A 25,438-nucleotide genomic window follows, 5' to 3' on the forward strand; every position below is an offset into this window, starting at 1 on the left:
CATACTTACTTATGCATACACTGACATCTGGCATACCTACACACACCCCAGGGCCACTTCCTTCCCCTGATGTCAGGGAGAGGATGGGCATGCAGAGTGCAGTAAGTCTCCACGTTACTCTGGCCAACAGTCTTGGCCTACCCCCAGCATCTGTCACCCACAACATCTGTTCCCTCCTTGTAAAGTGCTGAACTATCTCACCTGGGTCAGTACTATAGCTGATCACAGTACCCGATCAGGATGTCACTGTGACAGGCAGCAGTGCAGATTGACCGGTCAATCAATGCAGTGCCGCAACATATGCACTAAATGAGATTTCCGTGCCCCCAGTCAGGTTACTCCCTGGGCAGTGACCCTGCTCACCCCCTCCCCTAGTTCCACCTCTGATCACAATTATCTCTCTTGGAGAGTGTAGCAAATTGGAGTTGGGGGAATCTCACCTCTGCCATGCATGGTCACAATCTGGGCACAGGACCCAAATAGTGGGCAATGTGGCACTTCTTACAGTAGAGAATAAGTAACTTTATTCTTTACTTGTGTATTAAGGACCTTATTTGCATTAAAATTCAGTCCCCATGGGACCAAGACTTTCTGGCTTACTGAACAAAGTGGAATTGTTTCGTAGAGGGTGGAGAATTGTATTTTATCTGAAATTACCCCCTCTGCACAAAATACAAACAATTATACCCATACAAGTACCTTGTGGAAGTTGTTGCCCTCTATCTTCCTGTGGTCTCTCCCTGTTTCTCACCGTGCCTCCTCCCATTTCCTTGCACCTCTGCGTCTCCGCATATATCCCTATACTCAGAGCCGGCTCCGGTCAGTGACATGGGATGCCCAAATATGAGCATACCCATATATGGGCATCCATGCCACTGACCGGAGCCCGCTCTGTTGCGGATATGGAGAGAGACTGGGAGATTTACATCCCCTTATAATTCATATGGTGCATAGTACCGGCACGTATTGTTTTACCGGTACTGTGTACCTTCCTACTTTCACACTGGTACAGTATATGCTGCAGTGGGACTGAGAGGGATATATTGGTAACACATAGTCATTGTTGGGGGAATTCAATCCATTTTGAAAATAGTAATGAAATGTTTTTTACTTTTCTTTTTTTTCAGTAATGAAGAATGAAACATTTCTGTTAAAATTGAATTGGAGGTGAACTGGATTCATCATCAACTCTGCACCAGTGTGAATTGATGTTCTTTAATGTTCTGATAAGGTACATGCAACATCTCTTCCTCAACCCCTGCACCACTCTCTGCCTCTTGCCTCTCTCTCTCCACCTCCCTGCTAAGCGTATTAACCCATCTAATGTAATCCACATTCCATGTCTCACTTTACTCTTCACTTCTCACGTGCCCTCTGGAATGTCTGCTCTCTGACTAACAAGGTCTATTTGTACATGACCTCTTCTGCTCTCATCATCCACCACCTCTCATTCCCCTCACCCCTGTCCTACTCGATACCTCAGCTTAATTGAACTCTCTCCTCTGACATCTACCCTTATCTCTAACCTCTCCTCACTTTCTGCTTAAACTAACTATCTTGTTAACTTTTACAATGCTATCATCTCCTCCTCCTCCCTCCTCCATCATATATATGCCCCTTCTAGGCTCTGACACACTCATCCCTCTAAGGCCATGATTATCATGGGCACATGCTTGGTCATCCACAGTGTGTGCGAGCGATGCAGAGCCGCCTCGGACCTCAGTGCAGGGATTGCTGCATACCCCCAGCATCTGTCACCCACAAACAATACACACACTAATACTCCCCACAATACACACTATAATACCTCCTCAATACTAATCTCCCCAATAATATTATAGCTCCAAACACAATATACACAACACCCTTACACAAGATACACAATCTAGTACTCTCCTCTGCACCTCTACACACAATATAATACTCCCACACACACAATATACACACTACCCTCCTACCCCCATAAAATACAACCAATAATACACACACACTTTGTGGATGTTGGGACCAGCTCCCGGCATGCACCAGTGAAAGAGAGAGGCCCGCAGAAGCTCGGAAGAACTCCCTCCATCCGTGCCTTCCTCCGTTTCACATCTTCTCCCTGTCTCTCTCCCTCCCTTTCCTTGCATCTCCCTGCGTCTTTACGTATACCCAGTCAGTGACGGCTCTGGTCACGTGATGCCTTAATATGGGCTTATCCATATATGTTCATCCACGTCACTAATGTGATGCCCGCACTGTTGCGGAGCTGGTACTTACGACGGGCACTTATTGTTTTATCAGTACTGCGTACCTGACTCTACCGGCCTACTTTCAACACTAGTACAATATGTGCTTCACTACGAGTGAGTGGGGAATATTGGCATCACACAGTCACTGTTGAATATGCCATTCAATCCATTTTGAAAATAGTAATGCAATGTGGTTTTGTTTTGTTTGCTTTTTGCAGTAATGAAGAATGGAAAAGTTATATTAAAATTAAATTGGAGGGGGACTAGATTCAGCATTTCATCATGAACTCTGCACTTGTGAGAATTTAACTTCTTGAATACCCTGACAGGTACACGCAACATTAAGACTATAATCTGCTGTGCAAGCTTTCGTGCTATACCTCCCCCTCAGGTTTTGATTTATACATTTGCTCCCTCAATTCATGTCCTCTAATATTTGAAAGCTCTCTCCTAGCATTTTCTCTTTACCACAGAACGTCATCCCAATGTAACCTGTCTCTTGTTCTTTCTGCTTGCTGTTTCCTCACTCCTCTGTTAAACTTTTCTAATTTCTCTAACTTCCACACTCCTGCTTTTATCCACATGTTCTCCTCTTTCCTTCCCCTACCTTTGCATGTGTCTACACACTGCACCATTTGTACAGACCTCTATTGCAGCTATTTCTGCACTGCTCAATGAAAAGCACTCTTTAATATCCTATTCTCTGTGCCCCCTCTCTCTGCGCCCCCTCTTTTGGCGCCTCCTCTCTCTGCACCCCCTCTCTCTGCGCCTATCTGTCTCATTCTCTCTACGTCCCTCTCTCTCTACATAGAGCTATCTCTGTCTCTCTCTACACCTATCTCTGTGTCTCCTTCTATGTTTGCTGATGTGTGGGATATCTCTTATAATCTTGAACCTGCTCATATACACATCGGGCCTCCCTGCCTCTGCCTCCCTGCTAAGAGTGTTAACCTATCTAATGTAATCCACATTCCTTTCCTTACTTTTCTCTTCCCTTCTCCTATGCCATCTGGAATGTCCGTTCTCTGACTAACAAGGCTCTAGTTGTACATGACCTCTTCTGCTCTCATCATTCACAATCAGTCATTCCCCTCACCCCATCTTACCTGTCCCACTGATTTGCCTCTGCTTAATTAAACTCTCCTCTGACATCTACTCTAACCTCTCTGCTCTCTCTCTCTTTCCGCTTAAACTAACAATCTTATTAACTCTTACAATGCTATCCTCCTATCTATATGCCCCCTCTAGGCTCTGACACACTTGTCCCTCTAGCCCACACCCTTGGCTAAATTCCCAAACATGTTCATCACACTTCCACTCGCTGTTCTTAATGCCTATGAAGGAAATCACACAATTGATATTTGATTTTTCTACAGTAAAAATGTCTCCAGTCCTGTATAAAGCTGCTCTCTGGGGCCAAACCACACTACTTTTTTTTCACATTCATCAACACTCAAATTTAATTTACGCTGTCTTTTTTTCCCTGTATTTGACTCCCTCCACTAACCTTCTCCTCACACTTGCCATCCTTCCTTCACTTCTCCTCAAGCATTTGACTACTTCAGAGGCAAGGTGGATGCCACCCACAAGGAGATTCCTTCTGTCCCTTCCCCCTTCTCTCCTTCTACCTAATTCTCCTTCTGCATTTGACTCCTTTTCTTCTCTTACAGAGCTGGAAGCTAATCATCTTCTCTTCTCCCTCTACCACATGCCCTCTAGATCGTATCCCCTCACACCTTACTGCATCTCTTAGTCCCCACTCTCACCCACATCTTCAATTCCTCCCTATTCTCTGGCTCTTTACCCTCTTACTTTAAGCCTGTAGTGGTCACCCTTTTCTCAGAAACAACCTACACCCTATGTGCCTTACTAACTACCGCCCTGTATCCCTCCTGCTGTTTGTCTCCTAATTGCTAGAATGTCAACATTCTTAAATCACATTCCCTCCTGGATCCTTTACAACCTGCCTTTCGTACAGCTCGTTCTACAGACTGTGCTTAAAGCAAATTCCCAAGGTCACTTTTCCCTACTAATCCTACTTGATCTATCTGCTGCGTTTGATGCTCTCAATCACTCTCCTCCTTCATATTCTAAACTCTCTCTTGGTATCCGTAACACAGTTCTATCCTGGTTTTCATCATAACTTTCCTGTCACACATTCTCCATCTCTGTTGCTAACATGTCTTCGTCTACTATTGATCTGTCTGTGGGTATACATCAGGGCTCTGTTCTGAGATCTCTCTTTCTCTCTACATACTATCATTTGGTGACCTCATCAACTCTTTGTGACAATCCTATAAATAACAAATACAAATATCAGGTCATGGGAATAAGTGATTTGGACATAAAAGTAACATTTCGGAAGTGTGGACAACTAATACATCTTGTAGATTGCCTTTACAGTGTGATGTCATTGATTCAGTAGATTGTGTGCAGACCAGGACTGCAGTACAGTGTCACTCACATGGATGACTTGCGTGGTAGAAGCTCAAGAACAAGGATGTCAAACTCCAGTCCTCGAGGGCAGCAAACAGGCCAGGTTTTCAGGATATCCCTACTGAAAACCTGGCCTGTTTGGGACCCTCGAGGACTGGAGTTTGACATGCATGCTCTAGAAGGAGCACAGCTGTGGGTGGGAGGTGGATTTGCTTTGCATCAAATGGTTTGGAGCAAGGTTTATTGTATGTATTATCATAATAACAATGCAATGCTTAACTTTTATTTCAGGAGGGATGACTGCAGAACAGAAGTGAATATTGAAGCCATGTGTTCCTTTTCTTGCAAAAGAGAAAATTTGAAGGACAGTTGAAGAGAAGGAAAATTACTACACCGAGACAGATAAGCAATGTGTATATTTCTCATTTACCATTTAGTATTTGTCGTTTTATTGACTCCACACAATCCAGCTGCTACGGGTTTCACATTGAATATTTTCATCTCTACTCTACCCCTTCCTGTGATCTGAACCATGCAAGTTTTCGTTGATTCAATACATCATGAGTAGAGGGTGGCTACAGTATGAAGTAAAGACCCAAGGACCACATCTACTACCATTCATAACAAGAACATGTGCAGTAGCGCACAGCTGCAGTTCTATGTGATTGTTATGAAAGGTTGAGGTGGTTCAATTCTATGAATCTGGAGTGGGATGGATCCTGTTTGCATCATATGGTTTCATCTAGGCCAGTAGATTATATAACTCTCAGTACAGGTTACACATGGCATCAGTATTAGTGATTTAAAGAGGAGGAAAGCTTCAATGTGGAGAACAAAGCCAAGTAATGTTGAAGTTACTCCTTTTACCATTTACTTGGTCAGTCTGTACTGTCTACTCTCCACACAGCTGCTAAGGATCTTCCATTTTAAATACTTTCACCTCCTATTCTGCACTGCTTTGCTGCCCATTATTCAGAGATGCGTTCCAGTCATGTTTAGCACTCTGAATCTCTCTGCAGTCATTGGTTCAGCACATCATGGGTAGAGCATGGCTACAGATACAGCAAGCTATTATTATTTTACCGGCTGATCACCCATAATATTGCATTAAAACATAGAATATCACTTAATTTCCAAAAGATTCAGTGATGCTGATAATGCAGAATCTCACAACATTTCCCATCATAATGCCATAATGCACAAGTGGGAGAAATAATCCTTGCTATATCTGTACATTGTGTGACGTATTACCTCAATGACCAATGAGAGCAAGTACATCTTCTGTATAGAGCGGCTGTGTTATGATGCAGTTATTGATCATCATTGACATAATCACAAGAATCTTATGCAAAGGGAAATAGTCCGCAGCGAAGTGAGATTTCAGCCCCCAAACGTCTGTAATATTAATGCAATGTCTTACTTTTGTTGCAGTGAACACTGAAGAGACGGATCTACTACAACACTGTACAGGATGAGCATACGCTACAAGCAGCAAAATGATCTTGCAGTTGACAGTATGTTGTTCTGGTAATGTGCACAATTATTATTTATGGGCTACACACCACAGTGCTGGACATATTCTGTTAACTTCAACTCTACTCCTAACATGGAGATGTCTTCCTGGTGTTACTGATTCAGTACATCATATGCACAGTGTGGTTATGATATGATGGATTGATTTAATGAACCCACCAACCAATGATGACATCTGCATCATCTTCTGTAAAGTGCAGATACAGCATGATATTATCAGCATTTGGTGCGGTATAATCAGAGGTATCTATGTGCTTTTGTGCCTGTTTTAAGTCCTCCAGCTTAACGCCCCTACACCTCCCACTACACAGGCATACTTACTTATGCATACACTGACATCTGGCATACCTACACACACCCCAGGGCCACTTCCTTCCCCTGATGTCAGGGAGAGGATGGGCATGCAGAGTGCAGTAAGTCTCCACGTTACTCTGGCCAACAGTCTTGGCCTACCTCCAGCATCTGTCACCCACAACATCTGTTCCCGCCTTGTAAAGTGCTGAACTATCTCACCTGGGTCAGTGCTATAGCTGATCACAGTGCCCGATCAGGATGTCACTGTGACAGGCAGCAGTGCAGATTGACCGGTCAATCAATGCAGTGCCGCAACATATGCACTAAATGAGATTTCCGTGCCCCCAGTCAGGTTACTCCCTGGGCAGTGACCCTGCTCACACCCTCCCCTAGTTCCACCTCTGATCACAATTATCTCTCTTGGAGAGTGTAGCAAATTGGAGTTGGGGGAATCTCACCTCTGCCATGCATGGTCACAATCTGGGCACAGGACCCAAATAGTGGGCAATGTGGCACTTCTTACAGTAGAGAATAAGTAACTTTATTCTTTACTTGTGTATTAAGGACCTTATTTGCATTAAATTCAGTCCACATGGGACCAAGACTTTCTGGCTTACTGAACAAAGTGGAATTGTTTCGTAGAGGGTGGAGAATTGTATTTTATCTGAAATTACCCCCTCTGCACAAAATACAAACAATTATACCCATACAAGTACCTTGTGGAAGTTGTTGCCCTCTATCTTCCTGTGGTCTCTCCCTGTTTCTCACCGTGCCTCCTCCCATTTCCTTGCACCTCTGCGTCTCCGCATATATCCCTATACTCAGAGCCGGCTCCGGTCAGTGACATGGGATGCCCAAATATGAGCATACCCATATATGGGCATCCATGCCACTGACCGGAGCCCGCTCTGTTGCGGATATGGAGAGAGACTGGGAGATTTACATCCCCTTATAATTCATATGGTGCATAGTACCGGCACGTATTGTTTTACCGGTACTGTGTACCTTCCTACTTTCACACTGGTACAGTATATGCTGCAGTGGGACTGAGAGGGATATATTGGTAACACATAGTCATTGTTGGGGGAATTCAATCCATTTTGAAAATAGTAATGAAATGTTTTTTACTTTTCTTTTTTTTCAGTAATGAAGAATGAAACATTTCTGTTAAAATTGAATTGGAGGTGAACTGGACTCATCATCAACTCTGCACCAGTGTGAATTGATGTTCTTTAATGTTCTGATAAGGTACATGCAACATCTCTTCCTCAACCCCTGCACCACTCTCTGCCTCTTGCCTCTCTCTCTCCACCTCCCTGCTAAGCGTATTAACCCATCTAATGTAATCCACATTCCATGTCTCACTTTACTCTTCACTTCTCACGTGCCCTCTGGAATGACTGCTCTCTGACTAACAAGGTCTATTTGTACATGACCTCTTCTGCTCTCATCCACCACCTCTCATTCCCCTCACCCCTTTCCTACTCGATACCTCAGCTTAATTGAACTCTCTCCTCTGACATCTACCCTTATCTCTAACCTCTCCTCACTTTCTGCTTAAACTAACTATCTTGTTAACTTTTACAATGCTATCATCTCCTCCTCCTCCCTCCTCCTCCTCCCTCCTCCATCATATATATGCCCCTTCTAGGCTCTGACACACTCATCCCTCTAAGGCCATGATTATCATGGGCACATGCTTGGTCATCCACAGTGTGTGCGAGCGATGCAGAGCCGCCTCGGACCTCAGTGCAGGGATTGCTGCATACCCCCAGCATCTGTCACCCACAAACAATACACACACTAATACTCCCCACAATACACACTATAATACCTCCTCAATACTAATCTCCCCAATAATATTATAGCTCCAAACACAATATACACAACACCCTTACACAAGATACACAATCTAGTACTCTCCTCTGCACCTCTACACACAATATAATACTCCCACACACACAATATACACACTACCCTCCTACCCCCATAAAATACAACCAATAATACACACACACTTTGTGGATGTTGGGACCAGCTCCCGGCATGCACCAGTGAAAGAGAGAGGCCCGCAGAAGCTCGGAAGAACTCCCTCCATCCGTGCCTTCCTCCGTTTCACATCTTCTCCCTGTCTCTCTCCCTCCCTTTCCTTGCATCTCCCTGCGTCTTTACGTATACCCAGTCAGTGACGGCTCTGGTCACGTGATGCCTTAATATGGGCTTATCCATATATGTTCATCCACGTCACTAATGTGATGCCCGCACTGTTGCGGAGCTGGTACTTACGACGGGCACTTATTGTTTTATCAGTACTGCGTACCTGACTCTACCGGCCTACTTTCAACACTAGTACAATATGTGCTTCACTACGAGTGAGTGGGGAATATTGGCATCACACAGTCACTGTTGAATATGCCATTCAATCCATTTTGAAAATAGTAATGCAATGTGGTTTTGTTTTGTTTGCTTTTTGCAGTAATGAAGAATGGAAAAGTTATATTAAAATTAAATTGGAGGGGGACTAGATTCAGCATTTCATCATGAACTCTGCACTTGTGAGAATTTAACTTCTTGAATACCCTGACAGGTACACGCAACATTAAGACTATAATCTGCTGTGCAAGCTTTCGTGCTATACCTCCCCCTCAGGTTTTTATTTATACATTTGCTCCCTCAATTCATGTCCTCTAATATTTGAAAGCTCTCTCCTAGCATTTTCTCTTTACCACAGAACGTCATCCCAATGTAACCTCTCTCTTGTTCTTTCTGCTTGCTGTTTCCTCACTCCTCTGTTAAACTTTTCTAATTTCTCTAACTTCCACACTCCTGCTTTTATCCACATGTTCTCCTCTTTCCTTCCCCTACCTTTGCATGTGTCTACACACTGCACCATTTGTACAGACCTCTATTGCAGCTATTTCTGCACTGCTCAATGAAAAGCACTCTTTAATATCCTATTCTCTGTGCCCCCTCTCTCTGCGCCCCCTCTTTTGGCGCCTCCTCTCTCTGCACCCCCTCTCTCTGCGCCTATCTGTCTCATTCTCTCTACGTCCCTCTCTCTCTACATAGAGCTATCTCTGTCTCTCTCTACACCTATCTCTGTGTCTCCTTCTATGTTTGCTGATGTGTGGGATATCTCTTATAATCTTGAACCTGCTCATATACACATCGGGCCTCCCTGCCTCTGCCTCCCTGCTAAGAGTGTTAACCTATCTAATGTAATCCACATTCCTTTCCTTACTTTTCTCTTCCCTTCTCCTATGCCATCTGGAATGTCCGTTCTCTGACTAACAAGGCTCTAGTTGTACATGACCTCTTCTGCTCTCATCATTCACAATCAGTCATTCCCCTCACCCCATCTTACCTGTCCCACTGATTTGCCTCTGCTTAATTAAACTCTCCTCTGACATCTACTCTAACCTCTCTGCTCTCTCTCTCTTTCCGCTTAAACTAACAATCTTATTAACTCTTACAATGCTATCCTCCTATCTATATGCCCCCTCTAGGCTCTGACACACTTGTCCCTCTAGCCCACACCCTTGGCTAAATTCCCAAACATGTTCATCACACTTCCACTCGCTGTTCTTAATGCCTATGAAGGAAATCACACAATTGATATTTGATTTTTCTACAGTAAAAATGTCTCCAGTCCTGTATAAAGCTGCTCTCTGGGGCCAAACCACACTACTTTTTTTTCACATTCATCAACACTCAAATTTAATTTACGCTGTCTTTTTTTCCCTGTATTTGACTCCCTCCACTAACCTTCTCCTCACACTTGCCATCCTTCCTTCACTTCTCCTCAAGCATTTGACTACTTCAGAGGCAAGGTGGATGCCACCCACAAGGAGATTCCTTCTGTCCCTTCCCCCTTCTCTCCTTCTACCTAATTCTCCTTCTGCATTTGACTCCTTTTCTTCTCTTACAGAGCTGGAAGCTAATCATCTTCTCTTCTCCCTCTACCACATGCCCTCTAGATCGTATCCCCTCACACCTTACTGCATCTCTTAGTCCCCACTCTCACCCACATCTTCAATTCCTCCCTATTCTCTGGCTCTTTACCCTCTTACTTTAAGCCTGTAGTGGTCACCCTTTTCTCAGAAACAACCTACACCCTATGTGCCTTACTAACTACCGCCCTGTATCCCTCCTGCTGTTTGTCTCCTAATTGCTAGAATGTCAACATTCTTAAATCACATTCCCTCCTGGATCCTTTACAACCTGCCTTTCGTACAGCTCGTTCTACAGACTGTGCTTAAAGCAAATTCCCAAGGTCACTTTTCCCTACTAATCCTACTTGATCTATCTGCTGCGTTTGATGCTCTCAATCACTCTCCTCCTTCATATTCTAAACTCTCTCTTGGTATCCGTAACACAGTTCTATCCTGGTTTTCATCATAACTTTCCTGTCACACATTCTCCATCTCTGTTGCTAACATGTCTTCGTCTACTATTGATCTGTCTGTGGGTATACATCAGGGCTCTGTTCTGAGATCTCTCTTTCTCTCTACATACTATCATTTGGTGACCTCATCAACTCTTTGTGACAATCCTATAAATAACAAATACAAATATCAGGTCATGGGAATAAGTGATTTGGACATAAAAGTAACATTTCGGAAGTGTGGACAACTAATACATCTTGTAGATTGCCTTTACAGTGTGATGTCATTGATTCAGTAGATTGTGTGCAGACCAGGACTGCAGTACAGTGTCACTCACATGGATGACTTGCGTGGTAGAAGCTCAAGAACAAGGATGTCAAACTCCAGTCCTCGAGGGCAGCAAACAGGCCAGGTTTTCAGGATATCCCTACTGAAAACCTGGCCTGTTTGGGACCCTCGAGGACTGGAGTTTGACATGCATGCTCTAGAAGGAGCACAGCTGTGGGTGGGAGGTGGATTTGCTTTGCATCAAATGGTTTGGAGCAAGGTTTATTGTATGTATTATCATAATAACAATGCAATGCTTAACTTTTATTTCAGGAGGGATGACTGCAGAACAGAAGTGAATATTGAAGCCATGTGTTCCTTTTCTTGCAAAAGAGAAAATTTGAAGGACAGTTGAAGAGAAGGAAAATTACTACACCGAGACAGATAAGCAATGTGTATATTTCTCATTTACCATTTAGTATTTGTCGTTTTATTGACTCCACACAATCCAGCTGCTACGGGTTTCACATTGAATATTTTCATCTCTACTCTACCCCTTCCTGTGATCTGAACCATGCAAGTTTTCGTTGATTCAATACATCATGAGTAGAGGGTGGCTACAGTATGAAGTAAAGACCCAAGGACCACATCTACTACCATTCATAACAAGAACATGTGCAGTAGCGCACAGCTGCAGTTCTATGTGATTGTTATGAAAGGTTGAGGTGGTTCAATTCTATGAATCTGGAGTGGGATGGATCCTGTTTGCATCATATGGTTTCATCTAGGCCAGTAGATTATATAACTCTCAGTACAGGTTACACATGGCATCAGTATTAGTGATTTAAAGAGGAGGAAAGCTTCAATGTGGAGAACAAAGCCAAGTAATGTTGAAGTTACTCCTTTTACCATTTACTTGGTCAGTCTGTACTGTCTACTCTCCACACAGCTGCTAAGGATCTTCCATTTTAAATACTTTCACCTCCTATTCTGCACTGCTTTGCTGCCCATTATTCAGAGATGCGTTCCAGTCATGTTTAGCACTCTGAATCTCTCTGCAGTCATTGGTTCAGCACATCATGGGTAGAGCATGGCTACAGATACAGCAAGCTATTATTATTTTACCGGCTGATCACCCATAATATTGCATTAAAACATAGAATATCACTTAATTTCCAAAAGATTCAGTGATGCTGATAATGCAGAATCTCACAACATTTCCCATCATAATGCCATAATGCACAAGTGGGAGAAATAATCCTTGCTATATCTGTACATTGTGTGACGTATTACCTCAATGACCAATGAGAGCAAGTACATCTTCTGTATAGAGCGGCTGTGTTATGATGCAGTTATTGATCATCATTGACATAATCACAAGAATCTTATGCAAAGGGAAATAGTCCGCAGCGAAGTGAGATTTCAGCCCCCAAACGTCTGTAATATTAATGCAATGTCTTACTTTTGTTGCAGTGAACACTGAAGAGACGGATCTACTACAACACTGTACAGGATGAGCATACGCTACAAGCAGCAAAATGATCTTGCAGTTGACAGTATGTTGTTCTGGTAATGTGCACAATTATTATTTATGGGCTACACACCACAGTGCTGGACATATTCTGTTAACTTCAACTCTACTCCTAACATGGAGATGTCTTCCTGGTGTTACTGATTCAGTACATCATATGCACAGTGTGGTTATGATATGATGGATTGATTTAATGAACCCACCAACCAATGATGACATCTGCATCATCTTCTGTAAAGTGCAGATACAGCATGATATTATCAGCATTTGGTGCGGTATAATCAGAGGTATCTATGTGCTTTTGTGCCTGTTTTAAGTCCTCCAGCTTAACGCCCCTACACCTCCCACTACACAGGCATACTTACTTATGCATACACTGACATCTGGCATACCTACACACACCCCAGGGCCACTTCCTTCCCCTGATGTCAGGGAGAGGATGGGCATGCAGAGTGCAGTAAGTCTCCACGTTACTCTGGCCAACAGTCTTGGCCTACCTCCAGCATCTGTCACCCACAACATCTGTTCCCGCCTTGTAAAGTGCTGAACTATCTCACCTGGGTCAGTGCTATAGCTGATCACAGTGCCCGATCAGGATGTCACTGTGACAGGCAGCAGTGCAGATTGACCGGTCAATCAATGCAGTGCCGCAACATATGCACTAAATGAGATTTCCGTGCCCCCAGTCAGGTTACTCCCTGGGCAGTGACCCTGCTCACACCCTCCCCTAGTTCCACCTCTGATCACAATTATCTCTCTTGGAGAGTGTAGCAAATTGGAGTTGGGGGAATCTCACCTCTGCCATGCATGGTCACAATCTGGGCACAGGACCCAAATAGTGGGCAATGTGGCACTTCTTACAGTAGAGAATAAGTAACTTTATTCTTTACTTGTGTATTAAGGACCTTATTTGCATTAAATTCAGTCCACATGGGACCAAGACTTTCTGGCTTACTGAACAAAGTGGAATTGTTTCGTAGAGGGTGGAGAATTGTATTTTATCTGAAATTACCCCCTCTGCACAAAATACAAACAATTATACCCATACAAGTACCTTGTGGAAGTTGTTGCCCTCTATCTTCCTGTGGTCTCTCCCTGTTTCTCACCGTGCCTCCTCCCATTTCCTTGCACCTCTGCGTCTCCGCATATATCCCTATACTCAGAGCCGGCTCCGGTCAGTGACATGGGATGCCCAAATATGAGCATACCCATATATGGGCATCCATGCCACTGACCGGAGCCCGCTCTGTTGCGGATATGGAGAGAGACTGGGAGATTTACATCCCCTTATAATTCATATGGTGCATAGTACCGGCACGTATTGTTTTACCGGTACTGTGTACCTTCCTACTTTCACACTGGTACAGTATATGCTGCAGTGGGACTGAGAGGGATATATTGGTAACACATAGTCATTGTTGGGGGAATTCAATCCATTTTGAAAATAGTAATGAAATGTTTTTTACTTTTCTTTTTTTTCAGTAATGAAGAATGAAACATTTCTGTTAAAATTGAATTGGAGGTGAACTGGACTCATCATCAACTCTGCACCAGTGTGAATTGATGTTCTTTAATGTTCTGATAAGGTACATGCAACATCTCTTCCTCAACCCCTGCACCACTCTCTGCCTCTTGCCTCTCTCTCTCCACCTCCCTGCTAAGCGTATTAACCCATCTAATGTAATCCACATTCCATGTCTCACTTTACTCTTCACTTCTCACGTGCCCTCTGGAATGACTGCTCTCTGACTAACAAGGTCTATTTGTACATGACCTCTTCTGCTCTCATCCACCACCTCTCATTCCCCTCACCCCTTTCCTACTCGATACCTCAGCTTAATTGAACTCTCTCCTCTGACATCTACCCTTATCTCTAACCTCTCCTCACTTTCTGCTTAAACTAACTATCTTGTTAACTTTTACAATGCTATCATCTCCTCCTCCTCCCTCCTCCTCCTCCCTCCTCCATCATATATATGCCCCTTCTAGGCTCTGACACACTCATCCCTCTAAGGCCATGATTATCATGGGCACATGCTTGGTCATCCACAGTGTGTGCGAGCGATGCAGAGCCGCCTCGGACCTCAGTGCAGGGATTGCTGCATACCCCCAGCATCTGTCACCCACAAACAATACACACACTAATACTCCCCACAATACACACTATAATACCTCCTCAATACTAATCTCCCCAATAATATTATAGCTCCAAACACAATATACACAACACCCTTACACAAGATACACAATCTAGTACTCTCCTCTGCACCTCTACACACAATATAATACTCCCACACACACAATATACACACTACCCTCCTACCCCCATAAAATACAACCAATAATACACACACACTTTGTGGATGTTGGGACCAGCTCCCAGCATGCACCAGTGAAAGAGAGAGGCCCGCAGAAGCTCGGAAGAACTCCCTCCATCCGTGCCTTCCTCCGTTTCACATCTTCTCCCTGTCTCTCTCCCTCCCTTTCCTTGCATCTCCCTGCGTCTTTACGTATACCCAGTCAGTGACGGCTCTGGTCACGTGATGCCTTAATATGGGCTTATCCATATATGTTCATCCACGTCACTAATGTGATGCCCGCACTGTTGCGGAGCTGGTACTTACGACGGGCACTTATTGTTTTATCAGTACTGCGTACCTGACTCTACCGGCCTACTTTCAACACTAGTACAATATGTGCTTCACTACGAGTGAGTGGGGAATATTGGCATCACACAGTCACTGTTGAATATGCCATTCAATCCATTTTGAAAATAGTAATGCAATGTGGTTTTGTTTTGTTTGCTTTTTGCAGTAATGAAGAATGGAAAAGTTATATTAAAATTAAATTGGAGGGGGACTAGATTCAGCATTTCATCATGAACTCTGCACTTGTGAGAATTTAACTTCTTGAATACCCTGACAGGTACACGCAACATTAAGTCTATAATCTGCTGTGCAAGCTTTCGTGCTATACCTCCCCCTCAGGTTTTGATTTATACATTTGCTCCCTCAATTCATGTCCTCTAATATTTGAAAGCTCTCTCCTAGCATTTTCTCTTTACCACAGAACGTCATCCCAATGTAACCTCTCTCTTGTTCTTTCTGCTTGCTGTTTCCTCACTCCTCTGTTAAACTTTTCTAATTTCTCTAACTTCCACACTCCTGCTTTTATCCACATGTTCTCCTCTTTCCTTCCCCTACCTTTGCATGTGTCTACACACTGCACCATTTGTACAGACCTCTATTGCAGCTATTTCTGCACTGCTCAATGAAAAGCACTCTTTAATATCCTATTCTCTGTGCCCCCTCTCTCTGCGCCCCCTCTTTTGGCGCCTCCTCTCTCTGCGCCCCCTCTCTCTGCGCCTATCTGTCTCATTCTCTCTACGTCCCTCTCTCTCTACATAGAGCTATCTCTGTCTCTCTCTACACCTATCTCTGTGTCTCCTTCTATGTTTGCTGATGTGTGGGATATCTCTTATAATCTTGAACCTGCTCATATACACATCGGGCCTCCCTGCCTCTGCCTCCCTGCTAAGAGTGTTAACCTATCTAATGTAATCCACATTCCTTTCCTTACTTTTCTCTTCCCTTCTCCTATGCCATCTGGAATGTCCGTTCTCTGACTAACAAGGCTCTAGTTGTACATGACCTCTTCTGCTCTCATCATTCACAATCAGTCATTCCCCTCACCCCATCTTACCTGTCCCACTGATTTGCCTCTGCTTAATTAAACTCTCCTCTGACATCTACTCTAACCTCTCTGCTCTCTCTCTCTTTCCGCTTAAACTAACAATCTTATTAACTCTTACAATGCTATCCTCCTATCTATATGCCCCCTCTAGGCTCTGACACACTTGTCCCTCTAGCCCACACCCTTGGCTAAATTCCCAAACATGTTCATCACACTTCCACTCGCTGTTCTTAATGCCTATGAAGGAAATCACACAATTGATATTTGATTTTTCTACAGTAAAAATGTCTCCAGTCCTGTATAAAGCTGCTCTCTGGGGCCAAACCACACTACTTTTTTTTCACATTCATCAACACTCAAATTTAATTTACGCTGTCTTTTTTTCCCTGTATTTGACTCCCTCCACTAACCTTCTCCTCACACTTGCCATCCTTCCTTCACTTCTCCTCAAGCATTTGACTACTTCAGAGGCAAGGTGGATGCCACCCACAAGGAGATTCCTTCTGTCCCTTCCCCCTTCTCTCCTTCTACCTAATTCTCCTTCTGCATTTGACTCCTTTTCTTCTCTTACAGAGCTGGAAGCTAATCATCTTCTCTTCTCCCTCTACCACATGCCCTCTAGATCGTATCCCCTCACACCTTACTGCATCTCTTAGTCCCCACTCTCACCCACATCTTCAATTCCTCCCTATTCTCTGGCTCTTTACCCTCTTACTTTAAGCCTGTAGTGGTCACCCTTTTCTCAGAAACAACCTACACCCTATGTGCCTTACTAACTACCGCCCTGTATCCCTCCTGCTGTTTGTCTCCTAATTGCTAGAATGTCAACATTCTTAAATCACATTCCCTCCTGGATCCTTTACAACCTGCCTTTCGTACAGCTCGTTCTACAGACTGTGCTTAAAGCAAATTCCCAAGGTCACTTTTCCCTACTAATCCTACTTGATCTATCTGCTGCGTTTGATGCTCTCAATCACTCTCCTCCTTCATATTCTAAACTCTCTCTTGGTATCCGTAACACAGTTCTATCCTGGTTTTCATCATAACTTTCCTGTCACACATTCTCCATCTCTGTTGCTAACATGTCTTCGTCTTCTATTGATCTGTCTGTGGGTATACATCAGGGCTCTGTTCTGAGATCTCTCTTTCTCTCTACATACTATCATTTGGTGACCTCATCAACTCTTTGTGACAATCCTATAAATAACAAATACAAATATCAGGTCATGGGAATAAGTGATTTGGACATAAAAGTAACATTTCGGAAGTGTGGACAACTAATACATCTTGTAGATTGCCTTTACAGTGTGATGTCATTGATTCAGTAGATTGTGTGCAGACCAGGACTGCAGTACAGTGTCACTCACATGGATGACTTGCGTGGTAGAAGCTCAAGAACAAGGATGTCAAACTCCAGTCCTCGAGGGCAGCAAACAGGCCAGGTTTTCAGGATATCCCTACTGAAAACCTGGCCTGTTTGGGACCCTCGAGGACTGGAGTTTGACATGCATGCTCTAGAAGGAGCACAGCTGTGGGTGGGAGGTGGATTTGCTTTGCATCAAATGGTTTGGAGCAAGGTTTATTGTATGTATTATCATAATAACAATGCAATGCTTAACTTTTATTTCAGGAGGGATGACTGCAGAACAGAAGTGAATATTGAAGCCATGTGTTCCTTTTCTTGCAAAAGAGAAAATTTGAAGGACAGTTGAAGAGAAGGAAAATTACTACACAGAGACAGATAAGCAATGTGAATATTTCTCATTTACCATTTAGTATTTGTCGTTTTATTGACTCCACACAATCCGGCTGCTACGGGTTTCACATTGAATATTTTCATCTCTACTCTACCCCTTCCTGTGATCTGAACCATGCAAGTTTTCGTTGATTCAATACATCATGAGTAGAGGGTGGCTACAGTATGAAGTAAAGACCCAAGGACCACATCTACTACCATTCATAACAAGAACATGTGCAGTAGCGCACAGCTGCAGTTCTATGTGATTGTTATGAAAGGTTGAGGTGGTTCAATTCTATGAATCTGGAGTGGGATGGATCCTGTTTGCATCATATGGTTTCATCTAGGCCAGTAGATTATATAACTCTCAGTACAGGTTACACATGGCATCAGTATTAGTGATTTAAAGAGGAGGAAAGCTTCAATGTGGAGAACAAAGCCAAGTAATGTTGAAGTTACTCCTTTTACCATTTACTTGGTCAGTCTGTACTGTCTACTCTCCACACAGCTGCTAAGGATCTTCCATTTTAAATACTTTCACCTCCTATTCTGCACTGCTTTGCTGCCCATTATTCAGAGATGCGTTCCAGTCATTTTTACCACTCTGAATCTCTCTGCAGTCATTGATTCAGCACATCATGGGTAGAGCATGGCTACAGATACAGCAAGCTATTATTATTTTACCGGCTGATCATCCATAATATTGCATTAAAACATAGAATATCACTTAATTTCCAAAAGATTCAGTGATGCTGATAATGCAGAATCTCACAACATTTCCCATCATAATGCCATAATGCACCAGTGGGAGAAATAATCCTTGCTATATCTGTACATTGTGTGACGTATTACCTCCATGACCAATGAGAGCAAGTACATCTTCTGTATAGAGCGGCTGTGTTATGATGCAGTTATTGATCATCATTGACATAATCACAAGAATCTTATGCAAAGGGAAATTGTCCGCAGCGAAGTGAGATTTCAGCCCCCAAACGTCTGTAATATTAATGCAATGTCTTACTTTTGTTGCAGTGAACACTGAAGAGACGGATCTACTACAACACTGTACAGGATGAGCATACGCTACAAGCAGCAAAATGATCTTGCAGTTGACAGTATGTTGTTCTGGTAATGTGCACAATTATTATTTATGGGCTACACACCACAGTGCTGGACATATTCTGTTAACTTCAACTCTACTCCTAACATGGAGATGTCTTCCTGGTGTTACTGATTCAGTACATCATATGCACAGTGTGGTTATGATATGATGGATTGATTTAATGAACCCACCAACCAATGATGACATCTGCATCATCTTCTGTAAAGTGCAGCTACAGCATGATATTATCAGCATTTGGTGCGGTATAATCAGAGGTATCTATGTGCTTTTGTGCCTGTTTTAAGTCCTCCAGCTTAACGCCCCTACACCTCCCACTACACAGGCATACTTACTTATGCATACACTGACATCTGGCATACCTACACACACCCCAGGGCCACTTCCTTCCCCTGATGTCAGGGAGAGGATGGGCATGCAGAGTGCAGTAAGTCTCCACGTTACTCTGGCCAACAGTCTTGGCCTACCCCCAGCATCTGTCACCCACAACATCTGTTCCCTCCTTGTAAAGTGCTGAACTATCTCACCTGGGTCAGTGCTATAGCTGATCACAGTACCCGATCAGGATGTCACTGTGACAGGCAGCAGTGCAGATTGACCGGTCAATCAATGCAGTGCCGCAACATATGCACTAAATGAGATTTCCGTGCCCCCAGTCAGGTTACTCCCTGGGCAGTGACCCTGCTCACCCCCTCCCCTAGTTCCACCTCTGATCACAATTATCTCTCTTGGAGAGTGTAGCAAATTGGAGTTGGGGGAATCTCACCTCTGCCATGCATGGTCACAATCTGGGCACAGGACCCAAATAGTGGGCAATGTGGCACTTCTTACAGTAGAGAATAAGTAACTTTATTCTTTACTTGTGTATTAAGGACCTTATTTGCATTAAAATTCAGTCCCCATGGGACCAAGACTTTCTGGCTTACTGAACAAAGTGGAATTGTTTCGTAGAGGGTGGAGAATTGTATTTTATCTGAAATTACCCCCTCTGCACAAAATACAAACAATTATACCCATACAAGTACCTTGTGGAAGTTGTTGCCCTCTATCTTCCTGTGGTCTCTCCCTGTTTCTCACCGTGCCTCCTCCCATTTCCTTGCACCTCTGCGTCTCCGCATATATCCCTATACTCAGAGCCGGCTCCGGTCAGTGACATGGGATGCCCAAATATGAGCATACCCATATATGGGCATCCATGCCACTGACCGGAGCCCGCTCTGTTGCGGATATGGAGAGAGACTGGGAGATTTACATCCCCTTATAATTCATATGGTGCATAGTACCGGCACGTATTGTTTTACCGGTACTGTGTACCTTCCTACTTTCACACTGGTACAGTATATGCTGCAGTGGGACTGAGAGGGATATATTGGTAACACATAGTCATTGTTGGGGGAATTCAATCCATTTTGAAAATAGTAATGAAATGTTTTTTACTTTTCTTTTTTTTCAGTAATGAAGAATGAAACATTTCTGTTAAAATTGAATTGGAGGTGAACTGGATTCATCATCAACTCTGCACCAGTGTGAATTGATGTTCTTTAATGTTCTGATAAGGTACATGCAACATCTCTTCCTCAACCCCTGCACCACTCTCTGCCTCTTGCCTCTCTCTCTCCACCTCCCTGCTAAGCGTATTAACCCATCTAATGTAATCCACATTCCATGTCTCACTTTACTCTTCACTTCTCACGTGCCCTCTGGAATGTCTGCTCTCTGACTAACAAGGTCTATTTGTACATGACCTCTTCTGCTCTCATCATCCACCACCTCTCATTCCCCTCACCCCTGTCCTACTCGATACCTCAGCTTAATTGAACTCTCTCCTCTGACATCTACCCTTATCTCTAACCTCTCCTCACTTTCTGCTTAAACTAACTATCTTGTTAACTTTTACAATGCTATCATCTCCTCCTCCTCCCTCCTCCATCATATATATGCCCCTTCTAGGCTCTGACACACTCATCCCTCTAAGGCCATGATTATCATGGGCACATGCTTGGTCATCCACAGTGCGTGCGAGCGATGCAGAGCCGCCTCGGACCTCAGTGCAGGGATTGCTGCATACCCCCAGCATCTGTCACCCACAAACAATACACACACTAATACTCCCCACAATACACACTATAATACCTCCTCAATACTAATCTCCCCAATAATATTATAGCTCCAAACACAATATACACAACACCCTTACACAAGATACACAATCTAGTACTCTCCTCTGCACCTCTACACACAATATAATACTCCCACACACACAATATACACACTACCCTCCTACCCCCATAAAATACAACCAATAATACACACACACTTTGTGGATGTTGGGACCAGCTCCCGGCATGCACCAGTGAAAGAGAGAGGCCCGCAGAAGCTCGGAAGAACTCCCTCCATCCGTGCCTTCCTCCGTTTCACATCTTCTCCCTGTCTCTCTCCCTCCCTTTCCTTGCATCTCCCTGCGTCTTTACGTATACCCAGTCAGTGACGGCTCTGGTCACGTGATGCCTTAATATGGGCTTATCCATATATGTTCATCCACGTCACTAATGTGATGCCCGCACTGTTGCGGAGCTGGTACTTACGACGGGCACTTATTGTTTTATCAGTACTGCGTACCTGACTCTACCGGCCTACTTTCAACACTAGTACAATATGTGCTTCACTACGAGTGAGTGGGGAATATTGGCATCACACAGTCACTGTTGAATATGCCATTCAATCCATTTTGAAAATAGTAATGCAATGTGGTTTTGTTTTGTTTGCTTTTTGCAGTAATGAAGAATGGAAAAGTTATATTAAAATTAAATTGGAGGGGGACTAGATTCAGCATTTCATCATGAACTCTGCACTTGTGAGAATTTAACTTCTTGAATACCCTGACAGGTACACGCAACATTAAGACTATAATCTGCTGTGCAAGCTTTCGTGCTATACCTCCCCCTCAGGTTTTGATTTATACATTTGCTCCCTCAATTCATGTCCTCTAATATTTGAAAGCTCTCTCCTAGCATTTTCTCTTTACCACAGAACGTCATCCCAATGTAACCTCTCTCTTGTTCTTTCTGCTTGCTGTTTCCTCACTCCTCTGTTAAACTTTTCTAATTTCTCTAACTTCCACACTCCTGCTTTTATCCACATGTTCTCCTCTTTCCTTCCCCTACCTTTGCATGTGTCTACACACTGCACCATTTGTACAGACCTCTATTGCAGCTATTTCTGCACTGCTCAATGAAAAGCACTCTTTAATATCCTATTCTCTGTGCCCCCTCTCTCTGCGCCCCCTCTTTTGGCGCCTCCTCTCTCTGCGCCCCCTCTCTCTGCGCCTATCTGTCTCATTCTCTCTACGTCCCTCTCTCTCTACATAGAGCTATCTCTGTCTCTCTCTACACCTATCTCTGTGTCTCCTTCTATGTTTGCTGATGTGTGGGATATCTCTTATAATCTTGAACCTGCTCATATACACATCGGGCCTCCCTGCCTCTGCCTCCCTGCTAAGAGTGTTAACCTATCTAATGTAATCCACATTCCTTTCCTTACTTTTCTCTTCCCTTCTCCTATGCCATCTGGAATGTCCGTTCTCTGACTAACAAGGCTCTAGTTGTACATGACCTCTTCTGCTCTCATCATTCACAATCAGTCATTCCCCTCACCCCATCTTACCTGTCCCACTGATTTGCCTCTGCTTAATTAAACTCTCCTCTGACATCTACTCTAACCTCTCTGCTCTCTCTCTCTTTCCGCTTAAACTAACAATCTTATTAACTCTTACAATGCTATCCTCCTATCTATATGCCCCCTCTAGGCTCTGACACACTTGTCCCTCTAGCCCACACCCTTGGCTAAATTCCCAAACATGTTCATCACACTTCCACTCGCTGTTCTTAATGCCTATGAAGGAAATCACACAATTGATATTTGATTTTTCTACAGTAAAAATGTCTCCAGTCCTGTATAAAGCTGCTCTCTGGGGCCAAACCACACTACTTTTTTTTCACATTCATCAACACTCAAATTTAATTTACGCTGTCTTTTTTTCCCTGTATTTGACTCCCTCCACTAACCTTCTCCTCACACTTGCCATCCTTCCTTCACTTCTCCTCAAGCATTTGACTACTTCAGAGGCAAGGTGGATGCCACCCACAAGGAGATTCCTTCTGTCCCTTCCCCCTTCTCTCCTTCTACCTAATTCTCCTTCTGCATTTGACTCCTTTTCTTCTCTTACAGAGCTGGAAGCTAATCATCTTCTCTTCTCCCTCTACCACATGCCCTCTAGATCGTATCCCCTCACACCTTACTGCATCTCTTAGTCCCCACTCTCACCCACATCTTCAATTCCTCCCTATTCTCTGGCTCTTTACCCTCTTACTTTAAGCCTGTAGTGGTCACCCTTTTCTCAGAAACAACCTACACCCTATGTGCCTTACTAACTACCGCCCTGTATCCCTCCTGCTGTTTGTCTCCTAATTGCTAGAATGTCAACATTCTTAAATCACATTCCCTCCTGGATCCTTTACAACCTGCCTTTCGTACAGCTCGTTCTACAGACTGTGCTTAAAGCAAATTCCCAAGGTCACTTTTCCCTACTAATCCTACTTGATCTATCTGCTGCGTTTGATGCTCTCAATCACTCTCCTCCTTCATATTCTAAACTCTCTCTTGGTATCCGTAACACAGTTCTATCCTGGTTTTCATCATAACTTTCCTGTCACACATTCTCCATCTCTGTTGCTAACATGTCTTCGTCTTCTATTGATCTGTCTGTGGGTATACATCAGGGCTCTGTTCTGAGATCTCTCTTTCTCTCTACATACTATCATTTGGTGACCTCATCAACTCTTTGTGACAATCCTATAAATAACAAATACAAATATCAGGTCATGGGAATAAGTGATTTGGACATAAAAGTAACATTTCGGAAGTGTGGACAACTAATACATCTTGTAGATTGCCTTTACAGTGTGATGTCATTGATTCAGTAGATTGTGTGCAGACCAGGACTGCAGTACAGTGTCACTCACATGGATGACTTGCGTGGTAGAAGCTCAAGAACAAGGATGTCAAACTCCAGTCCTCGAGGGCAGCAAACAGGCCAGGTTTTCAGGATATCCCTACTGAAAACCTGGCCTGTTTGGGACCCTCGAGGACTGGAGTTTGACATGCATGCTCTAGAAGGAGCACAGCTGTGGGTGGGAGGTGGATTTGCTTTGCATCAAATGGTTTGGAGCAAGGTTTATTGTATGTAGTAACATAATAACAATGCAATGCTTAACTTTTATTTCAGGAGGGATGACTGCAGAACAGAAGTGAATATTGAAGCCATGTGTTCCTTTTCTTGCAAAAGAGAAAATTTGAAGGACAGTTGAAGAGAAGGAAAATTACTACACAGAGACAGATAAGCAATGTGTATATTTCTCATTTACCATTTAGTATTTGTCGTTTTATTGACTCCACACAATCCGGCTGCTACGGGTTTCACATTGAATATTTTCATCTCTACTCTACCCCTTCCTGTGATCTGAACCATGCAAGTTTTCGTTGATTCAATACATCATGAGTAGAGGGTGGCTACAGTATGAAGTAAAGACCCAAGGACCACATCTACTACCATTCATAACAAGAACATGTGCAGTAGCGCACAGCTGCAGTTCTATGTGATTGTTATGAAAGGTTGAGGTGGTTCAATTCTATGAATCTGGAGTGGGATGGATCCTGTTTGCATCATATGGTTTCATCTAGGCCAGTAGATTATATAACTTTCAGTACAGGTTACACATGGCATCAGTATTAGTGATTTAAAGAGGAGGAAAGCTTCAATGTGGAGAACAAAGCCAAGTAATGTTGAAGTTACTCCTTTTACCATTTACTTGGTCAGTCTGTACTGTCTACTCCCCACACAGCTGCTAAGGATCTTCCATTTTAAATACTTTCACCTCCTATTCTGCACTGCTTTGCTGCCCATTATTCAGAGATGCGTTCCAGTCATGTTTAGCACTCTGAATCTCTCTGCAGTCATTGGTTCAGCACATCATGGGTAGAGCATGGCTACAGATACAGCAAGCTATTATTATTTTACCGGCTGATCATCCATAATATTGCATTAAAACATAGAATATCACTTAATTTCCAAAAGATTCAGTGATGCTGATAATGCAGAATCTCACAACATTTCCCATCATAATGCCATAATGCACCAGTGGGAGAAATAAT

The 25,438-nt window shown here is 43.5% G+C and overlaps 1 long non-coding RNA gene across 2 annotated transcripts; it reads left to right on the forward strand.

Annotated features, from left to right (window-relative positions):
• Nucleotides 1–1,136: 1,136 nt before the first annotated feature.
• LOC142486509 (uncharacterized) lies at nucleotides 1,137–19,228 on the forward strand. 2 transcript variants are annotated; one of them, XR_012799000.1, is made up of 12 exons: nucleotides 1,137–1,231; nucleotides 2,450–2,560; nucleotides 4,959–5,080; nucleotides 6,099–6,194; nucleotides 7,639–7,742; nucleotides 8,971–9,081; nucleotides 11,480–11,601; nucleotides 12,620–12,715; nucleotides 14,160–14,263; nucleotides 15,492–15,602; nucleotides 18,001–18,120; nucleotides 19,141–19,228. It is a non-coding gene; the product is annotated as an uncharacterized LOC142486509 (long non-coding RNA). The 2 variants fall into 2 exon arrangements; XR_012798999.1 differs by lacking the exon at nucleotides 19,141–19,228 and having other exon boundaries at nucleotides 18,001–18,313.
• Nucleotides 19,229–25,438: the final 6,210 nt, after the last annotated feature.

Source organism: Ascaphus truei, unplaced genomic scaffold (genome assembly GCF_040206685.1).
Source record: "Ascaphus truei isolate aAscTru1 unplaced genomic scaffold, aAscTru1.hap1 HAP1_SCAFFOLD_925, whole genome shotgun sequence".
NCBI classification, from domain to species: Eukaryota; Metazoa; Chordata; class Amphibia; order Anura; family Ascaphidae; genus Ascaphus; species Ascaphus truei.